This window comes from Thermobia domestica, chromosome 4 (genome assembly GCF_964235325.1).
Source record: "Thermobia domestica chromosome 4, izTheDome1.hap1.1, whole genome shotgun sequence".
Classification (NCBI taxonomy): domain Eukaryota; kingdom Metazoa; phylum Arthropoda; class Insecta; order Zygentoma; family Lepismatidae; genus Thermobia; species Thermobia domestica.
Window position 1 is genome coordinate 100314244 of NC_137457.1, and position 22753 is coordinate 100336996.

Sequence of the window (22753 nt, forward strand, 5' to 3'; positions counted from 1 at the left end):
ACTTCCGGCTTGAATAGAGAGTTAAGGGAAGAGACGGAATCTATTTTTAGGATGCTAAATCGATTTTAGAAAACTTCTCGATATATTTTATAGTTTTTGTTCTATGAATATAAGTATTCGAACCGAAAGTAGTAGTAAATTTCAAGCATTTCCGTTTACAACAGAGTGAAGCAGGTTATGACGATATGTTCTCTTAAAATCCTGAATTGATTCCAGAAAATTGCTTGTTGCTACCTATTACAATTTTTGTTTTATCGCGACAAGCGTTAACACCGGAAATGGTTAATTTGAACACTTTCGGTTCAAATAAAGTGTTAACGAAGAAGGTGGAATCTATTCTTGAGATGCTGGATTAATTTTAAAAAAATGCATCTCGATATCTCTGACCGATTTTGCTCAATGGAAATTAGTATTAGCCCTAACTATAAAATCAAAAATAGTAATAAACTTCAACCATTTCTGCCCTTGTGGAGTGTTGCAGATTGTAATTGTATTTCCTCTGGGGAACCTGAATCGATTGTAGGTGAACCATTTGTCGCTATCTATTACCAATTTTGTTCTGTGGCGATTAATGTTGAAACTTGTAATCGTTAATTTGAACCACTTCTGGTGTGAATAGAGATCAAGGGAGAAGGTAGAGCCTATTCTTAGGACGCTTAGTCGATCGCGAAAAACCGCATCGCTATTTCTCCAAGCTTTTGCTTTATAAAAATCCGTATTGAATCCCTATTGAATATACTAGTAAATTCAGCCACTTTCAATTTCGATAGTATTGTGCGCTGAGATGATATATAGCTTATATACTCTTGAGACGCTGTATCGATTCGTTTAAAAAAACACACTTGTGACTATCTATTACTATTTTTGTTCTATATCGATCAATGTTAAACCGAAAATGATTATTTTAAACAACTTCTGATCTGAATAGAGGATTAATGGAAAAGATACAGCTATTTCTAGGTAGTTGAATCGATTCAAAAATCTACATCTCGATATCTCGTCATTCAGTATTAAAACCTTAAATAATAGTAAATATAAAGAATTTCTGGTTTTGATTAAATGTTGTGGATAGTTGTATGTTGTCTAAGACGCTAAATTGTTTGCAACAAATCGCTTCTCGCTATTACGATTTTCGTTCTATAGCGATACAAATTGAAACCAAAAATGGTATTTGAACCACTTATAGTTTTAAATGGAGGGTTAATTTAGGAGATCGAACCTATTTTAGGGGCTCTAAATCGACTTATCATTTTAGGGGCAAGAAACGACTTCTCAATATTTGTTACTGTTTTGCTCTGACACCTCTCGACAGACAGACGGACAAAGCCATTCTCAAGACTTTCGACACTTATGCATAGCTTAAGCTGCAAGTGTAATAACGGCGAACATTGAATATATTCTTGGGACACTGAATTGGTTCTGGAAAATCGCGTCTTTCTATATGTTACCGTTTGTGTTCTGTGTTGATCAACAATGTAGCAGAAAGCGATAGATCTCTACCACTTCTGGATTATTAATCAAAAGTCAAATGCATTAGATGAATCTATTCGTGTTGCAAACTTACATGTATGCTTCTCGCTATTTCTTGCCGCTCTTGCGCTGATACCAGCTGACAGACGAACGGAGGGATAGGCAGACAGATGAACATAGCCCTTCTATAAGACTTCCTATACGTATGCATAGTATACTATAGTTTGGAAGTACTAACAAATGAAATAAACTCAGTTTGTTTTACAAAAATTATCCCTTTTGCGTTTCTCGGTAGTTTTCGTTTTCCGGTTTTCGGAAAAAATTCGTTTTCGTTTTCGTTTTTTCGAAAAAAATCGTTTTTCGTTTCTCGAAAAAAATTTCGTATTTTCGAAAAAATTTTCGGTTTTGAAAAATTCATTTTTCGAAAAAGTATTTTTCAAAAGAATGTGGCCATCCCTAGTATTCATAGCCGAAAGCTCAACTAAAAAGCCGGATGCTAAGCAAGCTACAAGAAGGATGTTGAAACAACGCTTCCACTGGCTAATAGAAAAAGGAAAACAAAAGTAGCTACAGGTTTTTGCCTTTTGAGTACTCATATCTTTTTGGGAATATATACTTGACACAGCATGCCTTTTAAATGTACGCCAGACGTGACCTGTACACATGAAGGTGCAAAATATTCGTGAAAAGTAAACAGATGAGACCAGTTATATGCTTCTGTTTTCTAACAGTCAACTTCGTGTTCAACTGCAGGAACTGACCTTGATACCTACTCAACACCTTGTAACAAGAGGGCAACTATAGTTACCCATAGGTCTCTTGCAGCTACACAGCGAGCTGTGTGTTCTGTGTGTCTGTCTCTCTCTGCCCCTGGTTGTGTTTGCTTTTCATGCTTTGGGGGAAGGGGTAAGACACCCTTGCACACCTTCGAACATAAAATGATCGAAAGACGACCTATGTAAATGTAGAGTTCATAGTTTCAAACAGTGGCGTATACTGGTTTGAAGGCATTTGGCTACCACTGACCTTGCATATTATTATTAATAAAAATGGTAATAATAATAAAAGTAATATAATAATAATAATAATAATAATAATAATAATAATCACAATATGCATAACAATGAACAAAAAGTGATTGATGTGTTTTGTTTAGTGATGAGCAAATGCAAGGTTTTGGTCTGAGCTCCTCCGTGGCTAAGCGGGTAGCGTACGCGCCTTTGGCGTGGGAGACCCGGGTTCGATTCCCGGCGATAGCTCATGTGGTTCAGATTCCACGTTAATCAGTAGCTACACGTCTCATATAGCCTCGCTGCTGAAAGGGACGCTAAACTAAAATCAACTCAACTCAACGCAAGGTCTTGGTCTTGGTCTTGCACATCGAGCCTTCGTCTTGGTCTTGCATATCGAGTCTTGATCTTGGTCTTGCACTGGAACCCTTGGTCTTGGTCTTGGTCTTGCATGCAAGAGTCTTGCAAGTCTTGCATTTAAGAAATCTCAAGCTTTTCATAGGTAAATTTTACTATGGATATAAGGGATAATAAACTCTACAACGGAAATACAATGTATGTTTCTAAATGTAATATAATTTAACGTCGTGTAAGTATGATAGCGTACAACATAGGTTATGACCTTTATTTTTTTTTAATGGTTGCCCATGCTTCACTACTGATAAGATATGCCTAAATCACAGGGTTTCGTAATCTGTTTATATATATATATATTTAACAGATCCAACATTCCACTGGTTCCCAAACTGAGGAGACTACCCCTGTTTCGCATGAAAGAAAATCAGACGGCACAGATTATTGAAATACCATGAATTGCAAAATTATTTTTACACTCTAAAGGCGTCAGATTTTTCTTTCCAACCACGATTAGCTAATGCTTGTATTAAACAAACTTCCAATTAAATATTGAATTTTTGTTTTACTGATTCCAATATGTACTCTATGTGGCAGAGACATTCACATTACGCAAAAGAGATGAAAAAATTGCAGACTTTCCAAACATGGGCATGGAGAAAAAAGGAGAGAATTAACCGTGTTGAACAAAAACGAATGAGGTGTTAGAAATATTAGCAGTAGGAAATAAAAAAGAAGAATTTTAGATATTGTTAAGAGGGGGAAAGGGAACTGTTTAGGATATTGGCTGACGAGGAACTGTATTACAAGGGACGTGCTAGAGAGTATTGTGGAAGGAAAAAGAGGGAGGGAGCGAAGCAAACTAGTTGAAGGAAGGTATTGAAACAGAAAATTGCCACGTCAAGACGAAGAGACCAGCTGAGGACCACCGAACGTCAAACCTTGTCTGTTGAAGCAAATAACCTGCCAATAATAGCAGAATAGCTATTATGATGATGATATGTTTAGCAATATTGACACAAAAAAAAGGGAAAGAAAGTTAAAATAATAATTATTATAATCAAACCTCTTAATATTTTAGAATAATTTGAGGGAAAACTGAAAACGACTCAACTGTTTATGTCTTTTGTGTAGACTCAATTTATACAAATACTGTTGACCTGTATTAGAAATACAAAATAAGGGCATCAAACTCCAAGTTATTTGAAGTCTCACTTGGCAATATGCATTACTAGCATCAAGTATCTACTTTGTTGGGTTAAACTAAAATAATAATAATAATAATAATTATATATATATATATATATATATATATATATATATATCGTTAGTCAATCACTTTTTTACTATTAGTAAAGCGCTCTCTAATATCGGTCATCTTCGATTATTTTTATGTTTCCCTCTCTTCCTCCTCCCCAAGTTGCCGGGCTGAATTTGGATTTAAACGGCATCACAAGTGTCACTGTTCGTGTCAGAGACCACGAAACTATGGATTCGGCACTAATATTTGGTCATTTTTAATCATTATTACGCATCTCCCTCTTCCCCAAATAACGAGGCTGTTTTGGTCGTAAATGGTATAGGAAGTCTCAGTATTCAACTCAGCGACCTCGAAAACTATGGATTCGACACTAATATTCGCCATTTTCGATCATTTTTATATATCTCCCCTCCCCTCCGCCAAGCTACGGGGCTGAATTTTGATTTAAACAGCATCGAAAGTATCATTGTTTACTTTAGCGGTCCCCAAAACTATAGATTCCATTTCAATGTCGGTCATTTTCCATCAGTTTTAAATATCTTTCCTCTCCCTCTCCCCTAAACTTCAATATCAAAGTGATATGACAGAAATCATCTCAGGCCCGATCTTCATCTATCTTAAAATAAGATCGAGTTCGGTCAGGTGGTTCAAGTGTTATTAAGTTATATATATATATATATATATATATATATATATATATATATATATATATATATATATATACCCTTTCGCTCTTCTCCCCCTAGGTTCTACCATCAAAGTGAACTGACATATAACATTCCAGGCTTGAACCTCATCTATGTTAAAATTTTGATCGAGATTACTCGTTTGGTTGAAGTTGTTAAGTTTTATTTATTATTATATAACTCCCCCTTCTCCCCTCTCCTAAGCTTACCGTCAAAGTGAAATGATGAAAACACTCCCAGGCTCAAACTCCATCTGTGTTGAAAATGTGATCGAGATCGGTTGGGTGGTTCAAGAGATTAGGAGTCACAAAAAACGTCACTTTCAATTTTATAACATAGATTTATTGTTGTAGGATAATGTTATATCGCTCAACCCTCGATGTGTTGTATACCTAAGGATGCTAAAAGTTATATTGATAAACAATTATTCAACGTATAAGCATCCACCCATGAAATCAAACTTGCGGTTACATGCATTAAGTTTTTTCAATGTCATGAAAATGTTATTTCGATATTAATTTTATGAGCCAAGGCCATACCCATGTAGTCGACACCTATGGTGTATGGTATCACCAATGTTCAATACTACATTTCACTTTAGTTTTGGAAGAAAAACACCACTAATATGTTTTAAAACGGAACGAAATATCTAGTTTAACGTCCCACGATTATGCATCGGGGCTAAGGGAGACGGTATTCATGAGAAATAAATGAAATAGTGGATCGAAGAAAGTAGGAGGGAACATCAAAACACCGAGAAATAGAGACCTACACGGGCCGAAGTTTTCGGCCCGAGCCCAATCCAGCCCGAATGTACGTAGGCGCGGCCCAGCCCGGACCCGAAACGTTTTGGAGATTTTCTGCCCGAGCCCGGCCCGGCCCTATAAGTTTTTTAAAATTCTTGGCCCAAGCCCGGCCCGGGCCCTATAAATTTTCGAAGTTTCATTTTATAACATTTTTTCAAGGGGAAACTTCTTCAACGTTTGCCTTTATTCTAATTATCGTTTAACGAATGTCAATAATTATTAACCCTCGAGTAGTCGCGCCGCGGTCAAAAGCACCACAGGGAAATTATTTTCGATCGTGTGTCTATTCTGTTTGTCCGACAGACTTCTCCGTCTAGCTAATCTTGCCCCTCACCTTCCCAAACATTCCTGCTCAATCACTCCGTTATCCGTTGTTTAGTTTAAGTACTAGTGATTGTTTAGTGATTCTGCGGGGCTTTCCACCGCGCACTACTAACCGTGTAATGTTTTTTCTCAGTGTTTCGCTCTGCACATGACCTTTGCTTTGGAGATGTTTTAAGCTTTATAAACATAAATATTATTTTAATGCACGGAAGAGAGGTCGACAGAGTTAACAAACTGATACCAAGTATGAGAAAAGAGAAAATTAGAACTGAACAGCTTAAAACAACGGAGGGAAATATTAGGGATTGACTATTTGGATAAATAAGCCGACATGATCTCGTGGAAGCTTTGTCTGAGGAAGATCATAACAAATATTTATATATATATGAGTGAACACGAAAGGTCAAGTGAGGAGTCTGAGAGCGAATCTGAAGACCTTAAACCCAGAAATGATCAGCGATTCCCGGAATGTAGTCAGAGCAAGAGGGGACGAAATAAGCGACGACGAAGTGTAGAACAGTGTAAATTTGAAGATAACCTAAAATAATTCAATGTAGTGCTGTATAGGTGAAGTTTCAAAATAACAGGACCTTAAAATAATTCAATGTAAATTTGATTTGATTTCAATTTAGCGCCCTTTTCAGCATCAAGGCTATGTAAGACGTGGACCTACTGCTTAACGAAGGATCCGAACCACATGAGGTCCCACCGGGAATCGAGCCGGCAGTCCCACGCCAAAGGCGTGTATGCTAACCGCTTAGCTACGACTGAGCTCTAATTCAATGTAAAATGCGCTGTGAAGCTTTGTTTTACTGTTATGTTTATATAGTATATTTTTAACTAATTTACTATTGCATTTCTAATTTTAGACGAACCAAAGTTGACAAAAACAAAAGATCATCATCAGGTTTAGAATGTTCAATAAAACCAGTGCGTAGCTATCTATCTAAAGAAATATGTAACGACAAAAACATTTTATTCCAAATGAGAAATAAAAAAATAACATGTCTAGTTGTAGGTTTTTCTAATAGTTATTACTGTAAAACTTATTATAATAATAAAAATGCTATTCCCTCTTAATCAGAAAATATACAAAATTACGTTTCTAATACAAGAAAACTGTTTAAAACTATTTTTGCAACACATTATGTTCGTTCGGTCCATTTGACCGCGCGCGACTACTCGCGTTACTTTTTCAGCGCGACTTCTCAAGGGTTAAAGAATTGCAATTAATCGGCCCCAGCCCGGCCCGACCTGAAAAAAAATCAGTGTCGGACCGCCAAGCCCGGCCCGACCCAAAGAAATAATAGAATCGGCCCGCCTAAGCCCGGCCTGCGAGCAGGGCCGGGCTTCGAGTCTCGGCAAGGCCCGGCCCATGCAGGTCTCTACCGACAAAACCCACGCACACGATGTTTGCCCACTAAAAAGTTTCCATGGCGCATGCTAGAATTTAACCAGGGACCCGTATAACCACATGTGACTGCTCTACAACCGAAACGGTACTTGTGCAAGACTCTTGCGCAAGAGTCTTGGTCTTGGTCTTGGTCTTGCAGGTGTGGTCTTGGTCTTGGTCTTGCACCCCTTGGTCTTGGTCTTGGTCTTGCATCGGGATTCCTGGTCTTGGTCTTGCATGCAAGACTCTTGCAAAAACTGCAACACAAGACTCTTGCGCTCATCACTAGTTTTGTTTGATCTTTTGTTTTGAGACCGTTAATGTTTTCCACCGTAAATGAAATTCCATCATACATTTGTGCAGTTAACTTCTTGTGGATTGGGTTCGTAAAGTGTTAATTTTTACCAATGTCACTTCCCTCAAGAGTCGCCTCTGTTACTGACGTTGGTTGTCATTCCGTACCAGTATACACAAAAATTCTGCAGACATCATTATAATTGTTATGTTTATTATCGCTATCTAAATCTCAATTTTTTGCGTTGTGTTAACAAACGATTCTCAGGCCCTTTTGTTGCGGAGACATTCCGACCCGGGCCCTTTTGATGAGGGGCGTTTTGATTCGGGCCTTCTGTCTCTGGCCCGTTTGTTGAGGAAATATTTCGACCCGGGCCCTTTCGACGCGGGCCCGTTTGACTCCGGCTTTATTTGACCCGGGTCCATTTGACGCACGGCCGTTTGACTCGGGCACTTTAGTAGGGGACCCCTTTGGACTCGGCTCCTTTTTATGAGGGGCATTATGATTCGGGCCCTTTTGTTGTGGAGACCTTTTGAACGAGTCCCTTTTGATGTGGGGCCGATTTCACTCGGGCCCTTTTGTAGCGGGGCCCATTTCGACGCAGGCGCGTTTAATGCAGGTCCTTTTGACTCGGGTCTTTTGTCGTGAGACGCTTTTGACTATGGCCCTTTTGATGAGGGGCGTTTTGATTCGGGCCTTCTGGCTCGGGCTCTTTTGTTGAGGAGACCTTTCGACCCGGGCCCTTTAGACGCGGGGCCGTTTGACTCCGGCTTTATTTGACCCGGGTCCGTTTGACGCAGGATCTTTTGACTCTGGTAACTTTGTCGTGGAACCCTTTTGACCCGGGCTCTTTTTATGAGATGCATTTTGATTTGGCCCCTTTTGACTAGGGCCTTTTTAATCCGCGACCTTTTGACTTACGGCCGTTTGACTAGGGCCCTTTCGTAGCGGGGCCTCTTTTGACTCTGCTCCTTTTTATGACGGGCGTTTTGATTCGGGCCCTTTTGACTCGGGACTTATGTTGTGGAGACCTGTTGACCCGGGCCTTTTTGATGTGGGGTCGTTTTCACACGGACCATTTTGTGGCAGAGCCCCCTTGACCCGGGCTCATTTGACGCAGGGCCTTTGACTCGGATCCTTTTCTCGTGGGCTCCTTTTCACTATGGCTCGTTTTATGAGGGGCGTTTTGATTCGGACACTTTTGACTCGGTCCCTTTTGACGCAGGGTCGTTTGACTCTGGCTCTTTTGTAGCGGAGTCCCTTTTGACTCGGGCTTTTTTATGAGAGTCGTTTTGATTCGGGGCCTTTTGACTCGGGCCCTTTTGTTGCGGAGACCTTTCGACTCGGGTCCTTTTTATGAGGGGCGTTTTGATTCGGGCCCTTTTGACCTGAGCCCGTTTGACGCAGGGTCTTTTTACTCGTGCCCTTTTGTTGCGGAGATCTTTTGAGTAGGGCCCTTTTGTAGCGAGGGAGCCATCTCGACCCGGGCCCATTTGACGCAGGGCCCTTTTGACTCGGGTCTTTCTGTCTTTGCCCTTTTGTTTGGCCCTTCTGACATGGAACCATATATATAACGCAGCAGCTGAAATACCTGTGGCAGAGGGCCTGGGGAAGTATGAGTAAATCGATGATCGATCGATCCAGGGCGCAGTAAAATTAGTTACACCACTGTTCATGTCTATTTCTTTCTATTGTCTCGACATCATGTCTGGAGATGAATGTTCTGACTAATAGGCTACAGTGGCGAAAGAAGATTTACGCTATCAATGATAAATGTTATGACTGTTAATATATATAGGGAATAAAACGAAACATTCTATATCGGACTTCCCCTCCAACCGTTGAAAAAAATCCTGCGGGCGTTAGTGATTATGATGTTGCTTAGTTACTGTATTATATTGTTCTATACACGGAATGAATACTTATGTGTTTTATATAATAATGAGAATCTTATTTACATTTATTACGGCCCTTGCTTTACGAGAAACATTTTCACGTTCAGCGTAATCAGTTTCCATTCTAAAATAATTACAGTGAGGCGAATAAAATAATTCACGCACAGATTTAGGACTTAGAATAATGTTTTGCGAACATGTAGTAAATCCCTGAAGATTAAAAAGCGCTAGTAGCAGTAATTAGCTTAGTCGTTTCCTATAGTCCCTTAGTGAATTACATAAATCTTACAGATGTTGTATCTCTTTCTTTCTCGCCTCTATACATCATGTCTGGAGATTAATGTATGGACAAATAGGCTACAGAGGCAATTTTAAAAAAGTAAGATGATCTACGCTATCAGTGACAGATGTTGTGGTGTTTAACTTAACATATAAGGCAATAATACGAATCTTTTCAGAGATGACAGTGCACTGATGCTTCAAATCTGTGTCTTTACTCCCTATACCTACTTTATTTTCCTAGTCAAAATAAAAACTCTTCACAATTAATCACAAATTCTTATGCAACCATCCCTTCTTTAGAGTACTGCGCTGTCACATACCCGTCACGGCGATGTAAAGGCATTTTTGGCGACGAGGATACATTCACAGATTTAGTTTTGGGTTTACACTTTTCACTTATTCGCCCAAGATATTCAGTTCCGATTAAATTCGAAGAACTTGCTGTATCGATATAACAAGACACAGGCATATGGCAAGCAGATACCACTATTTGCATTATATTACTTTTACTATTATCAGATGTCACATAACACTTATCTAACAAACTCGATTTATTAGCACGAAAAGAGGATTGTTCAGGTTGAACTATACAATTTTGCCATAAATGTTCCTTTGACCCACATCTATAACACTGTTTTACTTTTTGAGTTTGCTTTTGTTTACTTATGCCACTCACAAATGGTTCACGCGCTATTTTCTGATAATCTCTTTGCTACTGCCGATTAGAGTCATATAATTCTGCAAAATTTAACAGTTCTCTTTTTATGTTAGGCACAGCTGTTAATACTAATAGTTGTCTAATTTCCGGAGTAATTAATTTATCACCAAAGAACAGAATTAATTTTCAGGCATTCCCATACCGAACAAGTTTGCTACACTACTCTTCTCATGTATAAATTCCGTAAATGATTGTTTAATGTTCATCATTTGATATAGTTTATGATTTATAATTTCCGTCCTAACCACACTACTAACATATTTATTAACTAACGTGGCCAGAATATTGGTCCGGCTGTACCGTATAGAACTAACTGTTTTAAATCTGTGAACACTTTTCCCGTTACACGGTTTAACAAAAGAGTTAGAATAAGATGTAAAGGTGCCAAGTTTTGTTCAATAAGGATATTGGCCTTTATTAAGAAATCACACACTGCAAAACCATCTTCGGAAGTTAACATGGGATAGTGTTCACTTGAGTCTCTATTGCCTTAAATGCAGTATTTGAAATATGTGTTTCAAAATTAAATCGTGGACCTCTTTGCGCCATATTTATTTCAGTATAAGAGTCGGGTGGAATTGTGGCGCCAGCGAAATCAAGCAAATCTTCCACAGGTCTTATTTCATTGATATCGCCCCTCTCAACATTACCACAAGGACCCAGATCTATCAACTGACCGGTACTTTCCCTCGTAACACGCCCAAAAGTAGAAAAAGAAGACTGCATAGGATTTACATGCCCCCGATTAAATATGCGTTTGTTATATGACATTTTACACTATATATAGGCCTGAAAACACAATGCTTCTCACCATTAAATGACCAAAATGGTAATTCTAAAGGTTTAATTTGGTAGGTTAACAAGTCCAAAAGGGGTTACGACAAATCATTAATTTCTCACACTCCACCGTTAAATATTACTGTTCCCATTAACACACTTATTTATGGCCATATACAAAATGCAAAATTTAAAAATGGCCATGTAAATGAAAACAAGTATTTAATCAAATCTAAAGAATACAAACGAAACATATGAATCCGCATTCGAACGTAAATGTGGCTAATTTAGGTTTTTTACAAATATTTCTCTGTAATTTCTTCAAATGCCACTAATCAAACAAATACCAGTAATCTTCCGCAGTATAGTCATATAAAAATCAAATCACCACTTCACAACACTTTAGCACTTGCCGTTTCCAATCGCTTTCCAAAAAGTTCATATTTAATTTTGGTTTAATCCCTTTTTACGAAGAAATATTTGTTTAGTTTATGTCCGACTAATAGATCCATTATTATATAATTTGGCAAATAATTCCAAACACTGATCACATAAGTTCAATTTAACACAGTCCAAATTAACATTGTTCCTCCGTTGTATGAAATTTTCGTTACCTATTTAGCCCAGATTTTACATTATAGATGTCAGCAATTGCTGTACTACCACTACCACCCACCTGACCGCCTCGTGGCCAAGGTCAAGGCTGGTTAATATGGCAACAAAAGCTAACTAAACAGTAATCTTCAACTATTTTTTTATGGAATTAAATAAAATCGCGCAACAGCAGCCTATACTTTGTTATCCTTTTGGCGCGCCACTAATTGGGTACAAACGAAAATTTTGCTTGCAAATTTCTGTACAAAGACGTACAAACAAGTGTGACAGTTTGTGGTTGAATTCGACATGCTAGGAGGGCTATCAATTAGACAGCCCATAGTTTCTTATCGTTTTGGCGGCGCCCCATTTACGTGCAAATGTAAATTTCAGCTGCACATTTATGTACAAAGTCGTACAAACAAGTGCGACTGTTTGTGATTGAATTGAACATGGTAGGAACGCTACCATTTAGACAGCCCCCAGTTTGTTTTCGTTCTGCCGGCGCCCCTAATTGTGTACAAACGAAAATTTCGCCTGCACACTTCTGTACAAACGATGTACAAACGATTGCGACAATTTGTGAAGAATTCGACATGGTAAGGGGCTACCACTTAGATAGCCCCGCTTTGTTTTCGTTCTGGCGGCACCCCTAATTGTATACAAATAAAATTTGGCCAGCACATTTCTGTACAAACGATGCAGAAGCGATTACGACTATTTGTGATTGAATTTGACATTCTGGAGGAATACCATTTAAACAGCCCTCACATTTTTTTTTCTTTGTTCTGGCGTTTCCTCTAATTGGGTACAAATGAAAATTTCGCCCGCACATTTCTGTACGAACGATGTACAAACGATTGCGACAATTTGTGATTGAATTGGACATAGTAGGGGGGCTACCATTTAGACATCCTTCCCCCCACTTTATTCTCGTTATGGCGGCGCCCCGAATTGTGTACAAACGAAAATTTCGCCTGCACATTTGTGTAGAAACGATTGAGACCATTTCCGATTGAGTCTGAAAAAGTGGGGGCTTGTCTAAATGGACGTCTGTTTTCACCTCTAGTGTAATGAAATTCTTCCACGAGAAAATCTGTAATCAACACTGTCAGTACCTACGTTCTCAGCTAATATACATTTGCAAGTACAGCTTTATTTTCGTATTTTTTCAACAGTTAACCAATTCAAAACCGCATTATAATTCAAAGTACTTATCATATATCTATCGTAAACAAGAATATGTAGTCAACTTCTTAAATATTTCGCTCCGCAGGAACCCGTTCAGGGTGTGCAACAACTAAAAAGATGTTTGGCGTCTCACAAATGACAAAGAACAAAAAGAAAAGCAAAAGCAGCACAGCAGTGCCTTATCGCAGTGAGAGCTGACAACATAGTTTCGGTCGTCACATACGCCAATAGACCTACAAGCGGTGTAGAAGAGTTATACAGTTACAATATACGTTGTGCCACTGTAGCGCTACAGGCTTAATGTGCACGAATTACAAATCAATATGTTTCTTACAAGTATCAGTCACTTTTGCAGTATATTTCTGATTCCTGCAGCACTAGCGTATTAATTTTCATAGAAGCTGTTGGCATATACTTCAAAGTTTCTAAGTATCCAAACTGCTTATATAAAAATTGATGTTTATGTTCCGCAAGACTGAAAAATGGATGTTTGGATAGAGCACATCCTACTTCCTAAATGATGTCTAGACACAACTACAATCGGTCTCATAACAGTGGAGGTATTGACCTTTAAACGTCCTTTTTTTAACGCTTCCTGCAGTCTATATGACCTTTATCATATTTTAATGTGAAAAATTATCTCGGAAATTTTTATCCCTGAATTCATTGCACCTTGTATAAAGATAATTATATATAAATCCTTATTACAATGATTACTTAGTTTCAAGACAAGTATGTTCTGGATATACATCACTTATGTTAAGTTGTAATTTAATATAAAATATATTGTCTTGTTTATGAAGGAATAAATACAATTAAATGGATTCTGATAAAGTCTGCTTTGTGCGTTCATTAGCCACTCCCTGCTATTCGAAAAGAACTAGGAATTACGATACATAACAAACTATTGTATATAAAGTTGATTTACACTGAATGGTAAATTTACCTCATGATATTCTGTTTAATAACTTCTGATGGGTTGTAGTAAGTTTCATTCAAAGTATCTTAACAACTTCATATTTGCGTACTTTTCTGTAAAATAACAATATATATGAGACAATTTTTTTAAACACAATTTTCGTTACTACAAGATTTCTGGTAACTTCCTCTCGGGTTCAAGTTCGCTTAATCTGAGTTATCTTAGAGCATATTATGACAGAAATTCAACATTGGTCTCTGACGTACCGTGCAGAGTGCGAATTCCTTCATTCAAAGAGTGAAAAGATGAACAACTGGTTCGAGACTCGAACCCAGGTCTCCGAGGACAACCAAGTCTAATCTTATGCTTTTCTTATCCCACGAATGTGACTGAATTCGTTCCTATAGAAGGATTGGTCAGTTCTAAAGTGTTATTTTTTCCATTATAATCTAAGAACTCTGTTATACTTATCCACAACCACTATAATAATACTGAATAATTTTAAGGGTTTCTCCTTTCAATGTAACGATACAGGAAAGGAAAAAGAATTATATCATCATGTGGACATTCATATTTATATGAGAATAGATGTACTTGACAACAACTTTCCCTGAAGATTTCCAGTATACAGTCATGTACAAAATATCTTGAACATCCACCCCGGATTCTAAAAGCCCTAAGTTATTAGTATTAGTATTGCACTAAACAAAGTCTATATTACTATAATCCGCGTCACCAGAATTAGCGTGTGGCATCAGCCAATAAGGTCGCAGTGCGCTGTTGCTGAACCCTCAGGAAGGAATAACTCATAATTGATTTTGTTTATATTTGTGAACAATTATGAATGAATAGATTCCTCCCTGAAGGTTTAGTAACAGCGCACTGCGAGCTTACTGGCTGATGCCACACGCCAGTTCGGGTGACAAGGACTATAGTTAGTATGGGTATTTTAATGCGAAGCTATTAACCGAAAATAAGATGCACAAGTGCAAAAAAAGTTCAAAATAAGGTAAGTGTAACATCACTATATAGCTAATAATGAAACGCTAACTTTCAATTTCATTTAAGCATGTTTTCTATTAATTTTATCATATACATTTTGAAAAGTTCTTATCGTGAGTACGTGTTACGATCTCTCAGAATTTTTTTTTTACATTTTTTTTGGTAAGAAAGAAACACTTATTTTAAAACTTAGTAAACAATTTGAATGATTGAGGAACTTTCGCGTCCGTGGGCTTCATTCACATTTCCAGCAAAATAATTCGTAGATGAAGAGTCAATCCTTCCAAACGCAGATCCCATATTCTAAACGCTTTCTGAGTTCGAATTACTATAACAGCAGTTGCTCCCTCTTTAAATTCTTAAATTTTCGGTTCGATGATATTTGTACAATGATTTTCTTCTTTAAAAATCGCTGTTGCACTTTCAACTTTAATATTTGCTGGTAAGCCATACAGTAATATTTCTGTGTAGCAATGAATTGGTATTCACTTAAAGCACCTTTCGTAATTTTAAATATAGCTTAAGAGTGTATATACTTCATACAATGACGTAAACAGAAAGTTACGTATTGTATGACGTCGAAGTTGTACACTTCAAGTGGTTCATTCAAATTATAAATCCTTAGTCGTGGTTTCTGTTAATGCAATATAATAGTGTTTCTTCTTTCTAACGACTGAAAAATTTACCATTATGTGAGTTCGTTAATATAAATATTCATTAAAAGTCATTTCTTTGTTCAACGCCGCACGATTATGTTTCTAGGCAAATGGAATCTATGATGGTAATAATGGACTACATGGTGGAATGAACCAGGTTTAACGAAATGGTAAAATCACGAGAAAACACACGTACACTCATGTCCAAAATGATTGTCATATATCTATAACTATCTTCTTATAAGAATATAATTTGATAATGATTTTTCAGGGTACTTTTAATACTGATACTATGTGTATAATCGGGAAATGTATATTTGTGGTAAATTTCATAGGAGGATAATTATAAATACGAAAATTGAAATGAGTAAAACAAAATGTTGCTAATGTTGCCTTTTTATTGTTCTTATCTACTGCTATTTTGAGATGAAATTTCCCACATACATGTCTTTGCCGATTATGCACATACTAACATCATAAGAAATATGGGTCGAATTCATTATCAAATTATATTAATACAACATATTTATGGACATACGACGATAATTTTGGACATGAGTGTACATAGTGTTTATCCAATAAAACTCTACTTCATGTAATCTGGGATCGAACCAGAAACCCCTCGCTCTTGAAGTGAGTGCTCTATCACTTAGCCACGGATGATGATGAAGGAATCATCGAAACGTATAAGATTAAATTAATAAAACGGCTGCTTAAGTGACGTTGGAAAGTTAATAAAATTATTATAAGAATTCTATCAACTCATTTAGTCTGAACTTTATTCTTACAGGTTTGCTGTACAATTTTACTACTGCTGTTCGTTGTACCAATTCTAGTGCTGTTGCCGAACTGTGGATTTTATCTATATTGCACCGCATTGCTATTATGTAACACGTTTAAGAAAGAGGATACCATTGTGGATCGTTACCATTTTAGATACATTCTGCCTATATGCAATATTGGTGTTGTTGTAGTCTGAGAGCTGCTGCACAAGATTGCATTTAAAATGGTAACTATCGTAACCAATTCTTATGGTTGTGCAGTGTGGTATGGATGTCAACATCCTTTCTTAAGACATGTTACAAAATAATAATCCCACGCAATATAAACCAGTCGAAAAAACTCCGGATATCATGCAATTTTTCATGAGAAAATTATCTAACTTGGTAGACAGCATTGTTTGGTTTTGTAGCGATCGAGCAGTAAATGTCAGAAACCACATATGCCCATATGTAAATATTTCCGTCTTCAAAATTAAACAATTATGTCTACCAGGTCAGACAATTTTCTTACGCGTTAGCCAAAATTGCATGAAGTTAGCGGTTTTTTTTCGGCGAGTGTAACATTCACAGTGTGGCGTTACTCACTATAACAGTTCCCAGCGGGAGCTCATGTGGTTCGGATTCCACGTTAATCAGTAGGTCTATGTCTCATATAGCCTCGCCGCTGAACGGGACGTTAAAATCAACTCAACTCAACTCAACAACATAACAGTATCGTTAGGGCAACTATACTACTATTGTTACGGCAACAATAATAGTTTGGCTCTAACCATACCAGTATTGTTGCCTTAGCAATACTGGTATAGTTATTAACATGATACACATAGCACAATAGCACAAAATTATGGCTGTGATAACAATACCAGATTTCTTGTACAACAATATTTATGGTAAGTGCAGCACAACAATATAGTTTTACTAACAACAAAGATATTTTTGGTGACCATAAATTATAGTCGTGAAAGCATCAAGACACATTACGTCAACTATTTTAGCACTTCGAGTATGGTTACAACAATTATACAAGTCGGTATCACAACACATATTGTAGGGACAAGCATAATACATTTCTGGATAGTTCCAATGACCTTACTATGACACGTAGAACCTTAGTATTTCCAACTATATAGCAGCTGTAAAGTTGCAAGTACAATAATTGGCATAGTTGTTAATATCATAAATATGTCTAGGACAACCATAATATTTGTTGACCCAGCTAGAATTATTTAACATTATAATATTATACTCCGAGTCATAATTATTGCTTGCGCTATATTAACAATTCTGTATAGTTACATCCAACTATAATTAGGGTTGCATATAACAATACCGTTATTATTCTGTATAAGCCAAATCTAAAAACTAAGTGCTCCATGGTCCAAAGTTTCCTTATTTACATCAAAATACAAGCTTCACAACTACTTATCAATTCAACGCCCTGTAAGCTTAAGCAATGTTGCTTACTACTTGACAAAGGATGTTTACAATAATTACAATGTATGTTTTTCCTCACTGAATTCTCAAGGTACAATTTTAAATAATGTGCATCTAAAATACAAATGCAGAAGATTTAAATTTGACGAGAAAAGAATGTGTCGTAATCTCCGTCAGAATCTCCAGCTGCAGCCAAATTTTCGTTATCAGACAATGAATAACATTCACTGCCAAGAACATCAGATTCGCCTAAAGGTCCTATATCTGTGTCGATGAGTGCTTTCGTAATATCGGTGGATCTTAGTGGCTTGTACTGGCCATTTCGGGATGCATACAAACAAAGCCATTATCATGATCAGGTAACCTGAAAGACATTACGTCTTGTGTTGAATTTTGACAACACACTAACAAAGGAGTAATAAAGTCATTCACTTTTTGAGAGTATAAATAGGAGACAGATATAAATCAGAAAGTCCAAATATATAAGGGAGAATTAGTGGTTGTGTATAGTTTGTCTCCTTTTCTAGATCTTAAAAGGAAGTGAAAGAAGAAAACAAGCTTAGTGTGATAAGATTCCATGTGAAACAATTTTCTCTTTCATTTTAAAATATCGTCAAGACAATAACACCATTCTATTGATTTTCTACAGCCGGAAGTAAAAATTTGACAGTTATTTTTTGGGAGAAGTTTTTCAATGCGTGAAGAACTCTTCGAAACGATAAAAAAGACGCGGTGTTCAAACGAAATATCGAGGGTTACGCAGTAACCACGGACTCAGAATTCCATGAATTTCCTCAATACCGTTCAATACACAATTTCAACATCGGTCGCCGTCCTCGGTCGTTTAAAGTTAATTAGTAAAATTTTACACTATTAATCTTAAGTTTATACTCCTGTCATGAATTGCACGGTTGAAGTCATATAATGTAATTAACGCATTAGACATGTAGACTACGTATGCTGCCTCCGGTAATAGAACGTTCTTATGATTTGCAGTTTGCGAAATATAATAGACGGTATAGTCAAATAGGAAAACATGTGTATTTCAATTGTTAGTGTGTCGTTAACGACAACTCGGGTAAATATCACACAATTTCGGTTCGAGGTTTGCAATTTTAATTTCTAAATGTGTCTTATTATATATATATTCTTAAAATAACTGGAAATATGATTGTGTTACCAGACAATACTTAACAAAATCTCGCTCTATTTGTATGCTTCTAGCCTGCCATCAGTTTAATCATATTTTAGGTACGTTTTCTGTCATGATATATTCTTAAAAGTCCAGATAATAAATATATCTTTCTTAGATATATTTCGTTCTGTTAATATCACTGGTCTAGTTGGTATAATCTCACTCAAGAATCAAAATTTGAAATGCATGTTCTATTTTGGACAAGGGTAAAAAATTATTATATGCATTTTGACAAAATAATATTTTGGCACATTCAAAAAAAATAGTGTTCATGAAAATAAATTTCATGCATTCGTTCCAGCTACATGGAACTCAAATATTAGTTTCCGATTAATCTTAGCTTACAAGCAACTGTAAATATTCCAAATGTAGTAAGATAATCAAATCATAAGACCCTAATACACTCACGGCAAAACAGGTAATGATGTAATAACCAAACAAACAAAATGATACAATAAAGGAAATGAGAAAAATAAACAGCGTATATGTTAAGTTTCCTCCCATAAATGTATGTAAAAGTCTTAACCTGAAAGGGCTCAATCAGTTCGTAGAAAAGGAATATATTAGATAAAATTCAATACAAGAAATTTATGAATTGATATCAATATTTAGTTTTCGAGACTGAATTAAAACCTTTTTTATTTTACATTATTATAAGCTATTTACAAAGTTTAAGAGACAAAAACATATTTTGCATGCTCCTTTCTATTAGCACTACTATAATGTTACTAATTGTATGTTAATGGGGATACTAAGTTTGACATTTTAGGATTTTATTCAATGTATTCACTGGAGTGGCACGGGTTTCACACACTCATGTTTAATAAGAGAAAATTTTAGAAACACCTCGGTTCAATTTTTTGTATAAAGAAACCCTAAACGTGTAGTATGTTTAGAATTGAACAAGATTAGAGATAAAATGTTACAGGGAAAATAGGATAAATTCTATTAACTTCCATATATTGTTTATGACGTAAGAAAATTTTCCAGGATTAACGATAGTATAGATCTTTAAGAGCAGAAAATACTTCATACACTCATATGCATTTAAAGGAAAATAAGTAGTTGTGTAAGTAGTACTTTTAATATTTATTTCATAATGTGGCAAATTATTAATAAATTATAGCAAAGTGCAATATTGTAAATACAACTTGAAAATTTTAGTTGCTCTATTTTTAGTAATGATATTTTCGTCAACATTTTTAGTTTTGTAATACTAAAAATATTATTTGTTACAGGTGTCGGTGCAGCGTCAGAGGTCGCACTATTGTGGAGGAACTATCATAAATGAATATTTCATTTTAACCGCTGCTCATTGTCTTGAGTAAGTGTAAAGTTAAGTAACATAATATCGTTTATACTTTAAAAATTTTCCAACTTCCACACCAAATATAATTACAATTTACACAATGTGAATCAGTAATATAATACGTGGTGGAGTGTTAGACGACACGAGTCACTTTACCAACTCACACCTCTCTGGGTGACTGAATAGGGAGCGGAAGAGAGGATGTTGTGGACACAATTCTCTCTGATTCTAGAGCCCTAGGAGGTTCGAAAAATAATGTTTTTCTATTAGCTGCAAGCTAACTCTCAAAGCAGTCAGTCTCTCTATACGGGGATTACTTTCTCTATGTCCTCCTCATGGGTCTCACTCGGAGATACAAATGGATGGTCGAGAACTTCCTTCTGAAATTGAGAGATGATTATTGCCTATGACTAGAACTCATTCGCTTTTTCTTCTTTACTGCACAGTGTTTTGATGGTGTAGATATTATTGTTCTTCAACGGAATTGACTTTAAAATTTCTACTATGAAGGATTTATTACATTAACATTCAAAATCAAAATGATACGTGTGTGGTTTACCTTGATATATGAGTAGAATCATAAGAATTACTTCTCCAAGTACAATACTCAAATCCGAAACCAACATATTGTTTCTCAATTTTCATTCCTTTTTAAAAGGAATGAGAAATTCAGAATTGGTAACACTGATTTAGTGCAACTGTACTCCCATGCGCAAAAAAAAAAGCGCGTATACTGTAACTCACTATTTTTGGCATTTATTCCATTTTCCTTACGTTTATGGGTAAAATTGAGTTATTAGTAGGTGGAGATAATATAGAACAATCCATCTAAGGAGTTATTTCCAAAAAAATATAATAAAATAATAAAAATATAAGCAAAAAACAAAATTATGCTTGGTTTTGTGTATACTGGCAACGATAATTTCTAGGGATTTTTTCAGTAGCACACCACGATTGCGGAGGGAATTCAGTAGGGGAGTCGAGGAGTTGGACGAAGGAACTGGATAGTGGACTAAAATGTTGCATTTATTGGTTAAAACCTAGTGTGTAGATTGCCTGCCAAATATAAATTAGCTTCTGTAACTAAGATGTCGTACGAATATATAGAATTAAACAGAAAAACATTTATATTAAGGTTCGAAGCGATACGCACCATGGTTATGAATTATTTCTTAAGAAAAAAGAACAAGCACAACGTAGCCTCTGTGGTTAGGTGGATAGAGTGGCGGACTCGTAGTTATTTCATTATTTTGACACCATATCGAATCCCATCCCATCCCATCCTTTTTTTTACAAAACATTATTGGAAGTGTATAATTTTGATGTTATTAAGAACCGAAACAGTATAATAAGGAAATAACTTATTGATAGTATCCTTTAATCGACGTATTTATTCAGTATTAGAATACGTGTACTATTGGAAACAGTTATTGTTTTCAGTTTATGGTATTGTATGTTACCTGCCCGTTCTTGAACAGCAGACAACTCACTTCGGATTTGTGTGTCTGGAACAGGATAAAGAACATACGCGACCTTGACAGTTTTTCCAGCCTTACTCCTTGTTATATCGACATGATGTTACATCGAATGATGCTTGTTGTCGTGAAAAAAGGAAGAAAGGAAAAAGCTAATGTCAAATTATCGTTTGTGTGTGTGTATGTGTGTGTGCTTGTGTTTTTTACGTTTTAGAGTATTGACTTTCTCCCTCCCTCTCTTTTTTTTTCATATCCACAAGTGCAGGAAATTATGACCGACCTTTGTGGGTTTATCGGGAATAAGACGATTTATTTTGGATTGCTAACAGACGACATTTTTTTATCCATTTGCTTTAAACTTTGGCTTTGTGGCTTTTAGCACCCACAAAAGGTCATTATAAACTATATAAGCAGTTCCCGTTTTTACCTGCCGCTGAAAAGATATTGGGGAAGAGAAGAGTGTTTACCGTAAAGATTAATGAATAAAACAAATTAAAACAAATAATTTATAATTTTTTATAATACACTGTAAAGTTACGAGCGATTACGGCTAAGAATTAAACGTGAGATTAAAATTGCGAGTATTATGTATTATGATTAAACAAATAATATACAATAAGTAAACTACAAGCAAATTATATATTTAACAACCTGAGTGCTTAAAAACATTTATAATTAAAACAATTATTTTTAATTTTTATTTTTTAAATTATTTATTTTGATTAGATGGCTTTTTTGATTTATATTAATGATTTTGTAAAAATTTTATTTATAATTTGCGCTAGCAGCAACGAATGAGAGTAGGGGATAATTTACAGGGTGTCCGAGAAGTCCTTCCCTGTAACACTTGCGTTTTATTATGCACTGCACAAGGATGGTGTGGATTAAGTCAGCCGCAGTTTTTTTCTTTTGGTTTTTTTTTACA

At 36.2% G+C, this 22753-nt stretch overlaps 1 pseudogene across 1 annotated transcript in view; it reads left to right on the forward strand.

Annotated features, from left to right (window-relative positions):
- Positions 1-20372, forward strand: part of LOC145682827 (mite allergen Der f 3 pseudogene) — a 439184-nt pseudogene extending 418812 nt beyond the window's left edge. The window contains exon 3 of the transcript XR_014130956.1: positions 20283-20372. The product of XR_014130956.1 is annotated as a mite allergen Der f 3 pseudogene (transcript). The remainder of the gene's footprint in view (positions 1-20282) is intronic.
- The last annotated feature ends 2381 nt before the right edge of the window (positions 20373-22753 follow it).